Source organism: Mesocricetus auratus, unplaced genomic scaffold (assembly GCF_017639785.1).
Source record: "Mesocricetus auratus isolate SY011 unplaced genomic scaffold, BCM_Maur_2.0 Super-Scaffold_100676, whole genome shotgun sequence".
Taxonomy (NCBI): Eukaryota; Metazoa; Chordata; class Mammalia; order Rodentia; family Cricetidae; genus Mesocricetus; species Mesocricetus auratus.
The window spans coordinates 112,320,390-112,331,668 of record NW_024429266.1 but is presented as its reverse complement, the minus strand read 5'-3'; the positions used below and the strand labels follow the sequence as shown (position 1 = coordinate 112,331,668).

The 11,279-nt window shown below is 44.6% G+C and overlaps 1 long non-coding RNA gene across 1 annotated transcript; it reads left to right on the top strand.

Moving 5' to 3' along the window:
• Positions 1-5,084: 5,084 nt before the first annotated feature.
• On the top strand, positions 5,085-10,795 carry LOC121137283. Its single transcript, XR_005874539.1, has 3 exons — positions 5,085-5,323; positions 9,004-9,279; positions 10,518-10,795. It is a non-coding gene; the product is annotated as an uncharacterized LOC121137283 (long non-coding RNA).
• Positions 10,796-11,279: the final 484 nt, after the last annotated feature.

The window sequence follows — 11,279 nt, the reverse complement described above, 5'->3', positions numbered from 1 at the left end:
TAGATAACACAATCACTTCACTCTTAACTTCATCGCTTTGCCAGTGGGAACTCCTTTAATTTGGTTTCACTGCCCTTTCAGTACTCACCCTAATGCACATTTAAAGAATCCTCATTTTCTGGGGCTGGGTTTACCTCGCACAGCGTGAGGACCTGAGTTTGATTCCTAGGACGTTCTGAAAGTAGTGTGTATCTGAAATCCAAAGGCTCCTGCTGTAAGATGGGAGGTGGAAAAAGCAGAATTCCCAGAAGTCCATGGGCTAGCCAGGCTGGAACACCAAACAACAAGAGAGTCTTCTCAAGCAAGGTGGAAGGTGAGTAGAAGACAAAGGCTATTTCCCAGACGTTTCTGTCTCCTCTTGAAAACTGCTTTTATCTAAGGCATAAGGCTCCTTCTAGTGGAGAAAAGCTTCACTGCATCGGACCTGGGTGTGCACACCAGAAGAGGGTGCTTTTGCTGCAGGGCCGCTTGAGAAATCATGGAGCTGGAAAATATCTCTTGAAAGTTCATACTGGTTTTCCCAAGCATATTAAATTGCTATGCCCTACATTCCATGTAATCTTGGGTTTCACTCACCTCTAAGACTTTTTGTTTATTATTTAGACAAAAGCTAGTACACCTGATTAACAGAGGAGAGGAAGGTTGTCTGGGGGGGGGATTATAAACACATTTGTGTTTGCGTTTTCATTTGTTCCCTTGCACTAACCCTGTGCGTGTGCTTGTGTAAACAGGAAAGGGGGAAGGTCAGACAACAGATGGGTTCAGGACATCACTTCAGACACAGCACAGGAACAAGATATGGATCATAAGCAAAACCAAGTTCCATCTCAAATAATCTTCAGTCTTCTGGGTTCAGACTAGATTTTTGGTTTGATGTAAGATGTAAACTATTAATGTTAACAGTGACAGAGACTTCTGTGGTCTCGAAGGACATAGGACATTACAGTCATTACAGTCCCCAGGGCTTTCTCTAAAGCAAGAAACGTAGTCTTTCCCACTGTGGGCTTTTCTCCTCTGAAGAAAATTAGATATTAAAGTTCTCTTTTTCCTCTCGTTAGCTGGGGTTTTTGTAGACACAAATTATATCCTGCCCTACCCAGGAAACTAAAACAATGACTAATGTCAAGATCTTTGGATCTGCATGTTCTGGTTAGCATTAACACAGGACATCTGAGTTAGAGAGTTCAGGCATGCTCCCAGTCCCCATGTAAGACAGCCAGAGGGCACAGAAGAATAATTCCTCTCACGGGCAGGCACTGGCCTGAACACAAAACTCACACGATCTCTAAAATATCTAGATTGTTTCTCAAACAGACACAAATCCTCAATATGCCAACATACACTCATACACAAATGCACACATGTGCACACGCACACACACAAACAACCTGGAAACACACACACACACACACACTGGGGTGGGTAGTTATGTTATAATCATTATATTATAATCAGACAATGTCATAGATTATCAATAAAAGATATATTTAATACCTTTATGTACTTTATGAGACTGAGACAGGTACACTACACACACACATACACAACACACACACACGTGTGTTTGCGAGTGCACACCACACATCACACACCTCTCAACAAAGCACTTAGCAACCTGGGAGCTGCACTTACTTAGAGTCACATGCACGCCCCTCTCCAAACAAAGCAATCTGGCCATTCCAATCTACAGTTCCTTAGCAACCCCTTAGTAACCCTTCATTTGTCACCAAATGCATCCTGGAACATATCTAGGAACTAGGGGCATTGAGCTAACCCAGCTCGGACTAGTTTTGGGTGCAAACACAGTAAGGCAAACTGTGTGCCTCAGAGGTATCGAGACAAAGGATATGCACAGTGAACAAAGGATCTCAAGCCTATCAGTCAAAGCAGAAAACTATCCACACTCCATTTCCGACTCCTCGGGGATTCACAAACGGAAACCCCTAGCAACAAACAGGCATACCTGAGCACTCTAGCTTGGGTGGCTGAAGGCTTTACAGCCATGTGGTCTCAACTTCTGCTTTATCTTGAATAAAATCCCTTGCTGCTCTATTTATGTGTGCATCTTCAGTTCTTTGAACAAGACACAAAATACCTGGAAACAGCCAGTCCAGACAGACACCACTAGCCAGGGGACACTCGGGTGCCCATAACTGGGGACTTTCTTTTTCAGCCTTGAGAATGACTTCCCCTGCACCAGTCTAAAGGGTGGCAGTCAGTGACATGAAAGGACAGAGCAGTGCTCTGATCAGTTAATTCTGTCTCTGAAGACAGAGACATTCTTTAACCACAAGTGGGCAAGCTTCAGGAATAGTTAAATCTCCATCTCCTTTGAGGCACCTTACAGGACAAAATTTAGAGAAAAAATTTGTTCCTTCAGAATGTTGAGTGGACCATTAAGAGTGAGAATGTTGACAGCATAGAGCCAAATTAGCTTAGATTATTTTTAGTTTCCTTGATGGCCATTCATTGCCCAACCCAGTGTCTGACCTGACATCCTGTTGACTCTCAGGCAAAATCTTAGAAATTTATTCTTTGCAAACCAAACCCATAGCTTCCACCAATCCAAAAGTTTAAAATATCATCTAACAGCATCTAAAACCTATTTCTGGATTCTCTACACTTTGCTTTAACCTACCTAGCCCTCCCAACAATGCATTTTTAAAAATGCCTTGAGTTATGACTTATTTTGTTCTGTAACCAAAAATAAAGTCATATTGAAAGACCCCCGAATTTATAGAAATAAAATATAAGCTTAAACAGGGAGGGCACCCCACTAGAGAACTTGGGAAGTGAGCAAAGGACCCCATCCCAGGAACTGGCCAAACCACAGAATGGAATGTATGGTTTAGCAACCTTAATTGTAGAAGGGCTGTAAACCCACAAAAGGCCAATTCCGGGCTGCTGACCACCTGTGAAGAACTGACCAGGGCGTCAGGGATGGGCAAACAAGATTCGTGGGAAACAAGGAGATGATAACACCATTTACTTAGGGAGAGATGATTAACTCATACCAAGGTTTGAGGAATTTACAACATGTAGGTCAGGAAGACATCTACTTCCCCTGGTCAGTAGTCACGTACCCCCCCCCCATCACAAGATAGGGACCCCTCCCAAAGGCTTGTGGCTTTTGTCTTTAAAAGCTGATTGTGACTGAACCTCGAGGCTAATCGGTCTAAAAGCTGACCGAGAGGCCCATCTGCAGATGCCTAATTAAAGCCTCTTGCGTGTTGCATCAATTGGCGCGTGGACTCTTGATTCTTGGGGTGACGAATCCAGCTTGGGGACCCCTCCTCAATTCGGGGTACCCCAACAATATAATCATTTCTGTGGTGGAATATGTTATGCAGAGTAGCCTAAATTTATATTCCTGGGTCATGATCAGTTACATTCGGCTCAGAATAAACTATCTTGTATTCTTTTTAAAGTGAAAACTATATTTTCATCAACAATCACATTCCAGTGCTAGAAAAGTTTCAGCAGCAAGAAAATTTTATAATTTATTGAAGTTCATACACTTATTTCATTTACTGACTACCTACTATGTACCAGTTCCTGAAGTAGGAGCGCAGACCCAGAGTCCCGTTGACCCTGCCACCAGGATTGCGGTTTATCCAGTTCTGACTCACACCGGTTGCAAAGAAGTCTAAAGAGTGAATGGCCATTCTGCTTGAGCAAAACATAGTGCAGAGTTAACTGGCAAGCCAAAGGTGCCACTCAGCATTCAAACCAGACTTTACACATTCCAGGTCCTAAAAGTCAAGGATAGGATTCCCCCCAACCCCCCACCTCAGACTCTGGGAGCCCACCTGTTCCAACTTCGTATATAGTTTTAGCAGTTGTGGTATGTGACATAAGAGCTTCTTTTCAAAGAGAAATTTGGAGAAATTAGTTCTGGAAAGACAGTTGGTGGGGGGAATGGTGAAACTGGAAGTCATGGTTTACCCATCTAGGTTTCCAAAGTATATTTGACTACCAATCCACAAGTGATAAAAGACTCAATGGGCCGGGCGGTGGTGGTGCACGCCTTTAATCCCAGCACTCGGGAGGCAGAGGCAGGCGGATCTCTGTGAGTTCGAGGCCAGCCTGGTCTACAAGAGCTAGTTCCAGGACAGTCTCCAAAGCCACAGAGAAACCCTGTCTCGGAAAAAAAAAAAAAAAAAGCCTCAATGGTGCTGCCCTGTAAAGTTAGAGGTCACCCTCAAGCATTTGATAAGGTGATGCTAAACACTCAATGGAGAAATTTGCCCCAAGGATACTACAGTTTTACTGCCACGTAGAGCATTTGCTAAAAGCTGAAAACAACTCACAGTTTACAGGACCTGGTAGTGATGTTGTCTGGGATGTGGAGGGCGAGAGCCAGAGACCAGGAGTTTGATTAATGAAAGGGCAGAAGAAAGCAGTTTCTTCATTTACTATTTCCAGCTGATTGGCTGGCAAAATGACAGATGTTGGTGGACTGCAAGCTAGATGGACAGCTCCCCCAGCCATGGCATGAGAAGCAAATGAGTGTAGTCTCATTCTCCTAGAATGTGGGGCGAAAGAGCTGGTACAGCAACTCTAATTGCCAGCCACAAAAGATGCCAGGGCATGGAGTGGCAGAAACTGTCTTGGAGACAGCATTTCCTCAAGGCAGAAAAGTGGAGCTGGAAATGAGGTGGGCTTATGGATGAAAGTGAGATGAAGCCTGTGTGGTTGTTAATCTTCGCTGTCAATTTGACTAGATCTAAAATCGCCATGGAAACATACTGTTAGGTGTGATTTTAGAAAGGTTTCAAAGAGGGAAGACCCACCCTAAATATGGGTGATGTGCTCCCATTGGTTTGGATCATAGACTGAATACAAAAAGGAAATCGAACTGAGTACCAGTATTCACCTCCCTCTGCTTCTTGACAGCTGGTGAGCTTTCACCAGCTAGGTCTCACGCCTTCCACTCCCTGATGAACTGTAGTCTCAAACTGAGACCAAAATAAAACCCTCCTTAGGTTGCTTTTGTCAAGCATTTTATAACAGCAATGAGATAATAATGCAGCCTGTTAGAGGAGTGCTCTGGGAAGCAACAGTCACTTGGGCTGGTGATTAGCACATCTAAGGACCGAAGACCCACAGACCTGCTGAGTCCCTCAGTGGTGTGGATCAGAGCTCAGCTACAGCAGAGTGATGGGAGCTGCCTGCACATTCTTCCCTGCCTCGTTTGCCAGGAAAATGGAAACGCTGGCCTGGAGATGTGGCTAACACACACACTGGGTGTTTTCATTTGAGCTGGGCTACTGGCATGAGTCACAGAACTTTAGTAGAGGTATTACTACAGTTTATAGAAAAGGTAAGAGGGGTCCTACATCTGTGTACTGCATTGACGTCAAGGGAAGCCATTCAGTGGCTGTGGGGAAGACAGCATCTTAATGGCATCTCCCAGAGTGTCTTGTCTGATTTGTATTATATCAGGGCTGACCAGGGACAGGTTTGCTACATGGTTCTCAATTCTTTTTTTTTCCTTTTTTTCTTTTTTTGGTTTTTCGAGACAGGGTTTCTCTGTGGCTTTGGAGGCTGTCCTGGAACTCGCTCTGTAGACCAGGCTGTCCTCGAACTCACAGAGATCTGCCTGCCTCTGCCTCCCGAGTGCTGGGATTAAAGGCGTGCGCCACCAACGCCCGGCTGGTTCTCAATTCTTGAAGGATATCATATACTCATTCAGGTAGTAGGTACCAGGTCATAGGGCTCTGTGATGTCACTCAGGGTGTAGTTCCAGTATCACAGACTCAGTGAGGAGGTGTTCCAGAATCACTGTCTCAAGGTCTTGCTTTCCCCAAGGAAGATTTGGCCTCTTTGGGGGGTTCTCAGATTCATCAGTTTCCTAGCATGACCCCGGTAAGGAAAGCCTTTGGTGAAGCTCTTCAAAGATGTTTAACCATAGTAGAGCAGTAAAGCAGGGATAAGTAGATGTGGCATGGATGGAGAGGAGAACTCAAGGAATTCCAGGTTTTCTGGCAGTCAGTGACCTCCAAGTTCTATTATGGGAACTGGGGGGGTAGGATGATCACCATGGCAGCCGCTGAGAACTGCCTGGGCAGCAGCAAGACCTGGGGTTTCCAGACTTGAGAGGTAGTCAAGGGTTGCTGGCTCTTACCTGCTCTGCTTAGGCTCACACCGCAGATGGGCCCTTGAGACTACTAGGAAAAACCTACTTCTGCATTCAGGGGCAGGGTAGGGATGTGGTCTTCCGGGCTCAATTTTCCTGCTCTGTCCACTCCCCCGCACACACACCCCCACTGAAACATTGGATGTTATAGATGGATTTTTCTTTGGGCTGACAGCTCCCCCCCCCCCAAAAAAAAGACATGGAGACCTATTAATTATAAAAGCTGGGTCTTAGCTAAGGCTTGTTTCTAACTAGCTCTTCTAGCTTAAATTAGCCCACATTCTTTAATCCACAGTCTTCCACGTGCTCATTACCTCTCCTCCATTCCGTCCATCCTGGTTATTCTGAGTCTGGCTGGCAATTCTGCCTTTCTTCCCAGCGCTCTCTGCCTAGCTATTGGCTGTTTAGCTTTGTGTTAAACCAGTCACAGTGATACATCTTCACACAGTGTAAAGACATATTCCACAACAGCATGTTGTGTATTTTCCCCCCCTGTGACTGTAAAAACAACTTTTTTTTGAGATAGGATCTCATCATGTACCCTAGCCGCCTTGAACTCATAATCCTGTCTCAGCTTCCTGAGTACTGAGATTAGAGGCACGCTCCCTCAGGCCTACCTTCCTCTCCAAGTTCTTTTGGAAAAAGTATTTCTAATATTCATGTATATAATGTATTTTTGATCATCTGTGCCCCTTTACCCTCTCCCTCTCTCTCTGGATTCCTCCCTCCCAAGTTCCCTCCTGCTTTCACGGTAGCTCTTTTCATATATGTTAATTAGGGTTGCTGGCATGGGCAGGGTATGCGGTTATATGCTGAAGCACAGACCACTTACTAGTTTCTACCATCAAAGAAAAATTATTTCCCGCCCTGCCAGCAGCCACTAACTTCCAGTAGCTTCTCAGTGAGGGTGGGGCTTCATTCATCCCTGTCTGACCCATGCTAGAATGTTCGATCCTGGGCAGGTCTTGTGCAGATGACTATAGCTGCTGTGAGTTCGGAGTGCAACCATCATGTCACGTTCAGAAAGCAGTGTTTCACAGCACTCCCCCACACCCTCTAGTTTCTACTGCTTCTCTGACAGTCCCTGGCTCACTGGGGGGAGGGGTTAATAGAAAGGTCTCCTTTAGTACTGAGAACTCAACAGTCTTAGTACTTTGACAAATTGTGAACCGATCCACTAAGTGGCACTAATCTATAGGTATAAAAATAAATATACAGATGGCATTTTGACAGCATGCCCATTTAGCAATACAACAGTTGCAGTAGTAGGACCTACGATGTGACCTCTTCAGACAAGGCTTACAACTGTGCCTACAGTACCAGGCACAAATTCCCTCCTGTTGGGAGCGATCATTGTTAGTTAGAACCTCTTGTAAATACTGTCAGTCTTTTTAAAGAATATTCCGTCCCCTCCCCAGCTTCCTAATGAATAGAACTTGGGCTCACAGGAAATAGCTGATGGCAAGAAGCAAAGATTCCACAATTAGGTCACTTAACCCCCTCCCTCTATGACCCTTTAACCTTACCCACACCTGTTACCTGCTCACCTTCAGTGGCCTGGTTACTAGGCAACGACCCCTCCCTCACTGTCCTGCAGTTTACTGCCCCATCCCCCTACCTCATTTCCCCTATTTAAGCCTGTACAGAACTTTCATTAAACGGCAGCTCGATCAGCCATGTAGTCCTGCTGCCCATCTCCTCGTGTCTCTTGTCTCATTCACTCCAGGTTCCCTGGGCTCCAACCTCTTGTGCCCTGCTGGATAGGGCACCCTCCTTTACAGCAGACTTCAAATCCAATCAGAAAGCGGTCATTTACTGCCCCCATCACAGACATGCTACTATTGCACCCAGCGGGCAGATCTTGCCTAGCAGGTTCATGTTGTAGCATGCACGATTCCCTGCTGAATATACCATTGAACCTTACTCCCCAGGTGGCCTAAATAACATCTCCCAGAACCGTGACAGCTAGTCAACAGAAGGGACATTTCCAGATCAGTGCATACTTGATCTTTCTATGTCTTGCAATCAAATAAATGTGTGAGTTCCAGCAATAGGGCATCTAGTTGTTGGGCAGCAAAAAGCAATGCCATTGGCCTGTATTGTTTGGATGTCTTGTAGGGAAGCATCCTATGCCCTGTGTGGGGATTTTAATTAAATAATTTATAGCTTTTGGGAACAGTACTGTCCCAATGCAGGATACCTCCATTCAAACTCCTTTTTTTTATTTGTAATTTTTAATTAGCTTACAAAGTAGTTTGTTTCAATATGGCTGTAACACAAGTTCTAATAGGTCTTAATAATAAATAAAAGTCCAGAATCAGATATAGGGAAAATGCTGAGAGATCAGAGAAAAGAAGGAGCAAGCCAAAGCCACCTTTACCTAACTAGCTTCCCAGAGTAAAAGAGACCGAGTTCCCGTCCCGTGTCCCGTCCCGTCCCCTCACCTATATTCCTTTCTCCATGCAGCCATCTCACTTCCTGTCTGTCTATACAGACCTCCTGGCCTCTATGGTCAGCTAGTGTCGAGCTGCACCCTCTGACCTTCAGACAGGCTTTATTTGGACAAGCAAGACATCACCACATAAGGCTTTCCCATACATCCTTAACTTTGGTTTTCCCTCCCTCTTCCCCCATCATCATTTAAATCCTCCCATTCCCAATATCCTTCTTCTACTTTCATGTTACCTGAGTTCCACTAGCCCTTCTCCCCGCTTAAGGCCTGCTCTCCCCTCTCATGGGTTCCTTCTAGCTTGCTGACCTCCACAGACACTCCAAATTAAACAGACAAATCTAGAACTGAGAAAGAATGCGTGGTGTTTGCGTTTGGGCACTGAGTTACATCCCTCACGATTTTTCCTGTACAGCTGAATAAAGTCCCATGGTGAGGCGTATGCACTGCATTTTCACTATCCATTCATCAGTTGGTGACATCTGGGCTGAATCCACGCACTAGCTATTGCGATTAGACCAGCAACGAGCATGAACGTGTGTCTCCCCACCCACTCTGAGACTGTCTCTGACCCGGGCTGACCCCAGACTGTATACAGCTTAACCACCTCCCAAAGGCTGGAGTTAAGGCACACACCGCTACACCCGTCTATGCTGTACTGGGACCAGAGCCAGAGCTTTGTTCGTGACAGGTAAACAATCTATCTACAAAGATATAATCCCAGCCTTGCCTGCCACTTTCTGTGCCCTAAGGCAAAGGGTTTAATCTCTCAAAACCTGTTTCTTTACCTGCAAAACGAAGCTAGTAATATTCCCTATGCTAAGTATTGTTGTCCTCATTACACGAGACAATGAATATGGATGTACAGTGACTAGCGCATAATGAGCATTCGGTCACTGGGATATTTTGTTACTCTGGTCACAAGTTTCAGTCTCCCTAAGGAAGTAATCTATGCCCTTCAGTTGAATCTCAGACCACTCTCCCTGCGGGGCTTCTGGCATATGGAGTCCAAGGGTCCCCTGTGATAGAAAGTTTACAGCAGTAGACACTCTCTCTTCTCTTAAGTTGCTAATAAATGACGAAAGAAGCAAAACAACCAGAAGTGTTTGGTAATTTACATAATGAGAAGAGGCTACATTTGCAAATCTCTCATACTGCTCCACCTAGGTTTTGCATAAATATTTGTATGCTTGAGTCAGGGTGGCTGTGAGACACTCCATCTCTTTTAAATACACTGGAGAAGCAAGTCAACATTTACTTTCATTTAGCAAATGTGAAGCAGAACTAAATGCCCTGGACCGAAATCTATTCGTAGCATGATTCATTGTCATGCTGTCCTTTTGAACTAAAATAGGATTTCAATTTCATAAGTTAAGGTTGAAGTGAACTGGTGTGTGACCACAGCCAATGATGCGATTGTAAGAAATGCATTGACTTCATTGGATTTCAATTTCTTGAGGATATTTGAGATACTGCTTTTCACTCTTGACTCGTTTTTTATTAGAATTTATCTCTCTTTCTCTTCCTTTTTCCCTCTCTCCATCTCTTTCTCCCTCTCTCTCTCCCCTCTCTCTTCCTCTCTCCCCCTCCCCTCTCTTTCTCTCTTCCTCCCTCCCTCTCCCTCCTTTCCCCTCCCTCTCTCTCCCTCTGTTTCTCTCTTCCTCCACTCTCTCTCTCTCTCTCTCTCTCTCTCTCTCTCTCTCTCTCTCACACACACACACCACCCATACTTTTAAGATGAGGATGAGTCTGTAACTAAGTTACATTGTTTTTTTTTTCTTCAGTTTAAGAATCAGATGAAGGCAGAAGAGTAAATATATTTTATATGCTAACGGGGGGGGGAGAACTACTACATTCCTGGATGTGACCACGTAAGCTGATGTATCTGAACCGTCTAAACACTGCTGCTTTGACTTATTTTTGAGACAGGGTCTCGTGTTGCCTCGAGTGACCTCAAACCCACAACGGAGCCAAGGATGACCTTGAATTCCCGATCCTCTACTTCCATGTGCTGGGATTACAGGAACACACTGATATAATGGCTTACCATCTCCGTTTGAAAGAATGTTCACCCCTTCCATTACACTTTAAATGTCATGGGGGAAATGTATGAAGGTTCAAGTTCTAGCTTTTTTGCCTGCATTGAAGTCTTAGAAATAGGAAAAGCAAAACAATCTTCTCCCTCAGAAAACTTTAAATTTGAGATTTGCAAGTAAAAAAAGCTGTGCTTAGTTGTTGAATTAATCGATTAAATCCACAGCCAAGCCCATTTCTGACTTCCTCTTCTTTCAAGTTCAAGGCTCTGTTTGCTTAGGCCTAGTTTACACATGACAGTCAATATATGCAGGAAACATGGGAAATAAAGGAATGCCTCTAAGGTACATACATTTTTTTTTTTTTTTTTTTGGTTTTTCGAGGCAGGGTTTCTCTGTATTGTTTTGGAGGTTGTCCTGGAACTCGCTCGGTAGACCAGGCTTGGTCTCAAACTCACAGAGATCTGCCTGCCTCTGCCTCCCGAGTGCTAGGATTAAAGGCGTGCACCACCACCGCCAGGCTACATACATATCTTTACAATCAATGAGACAATAAGACCCAGCAGGTACAAAATTTTGATCATCCACATCAATTGCTAATTAAGAAAACATATTCCAGACTTGCCTACAGGCCAATCTTAAGGATGCATTTTCTCAG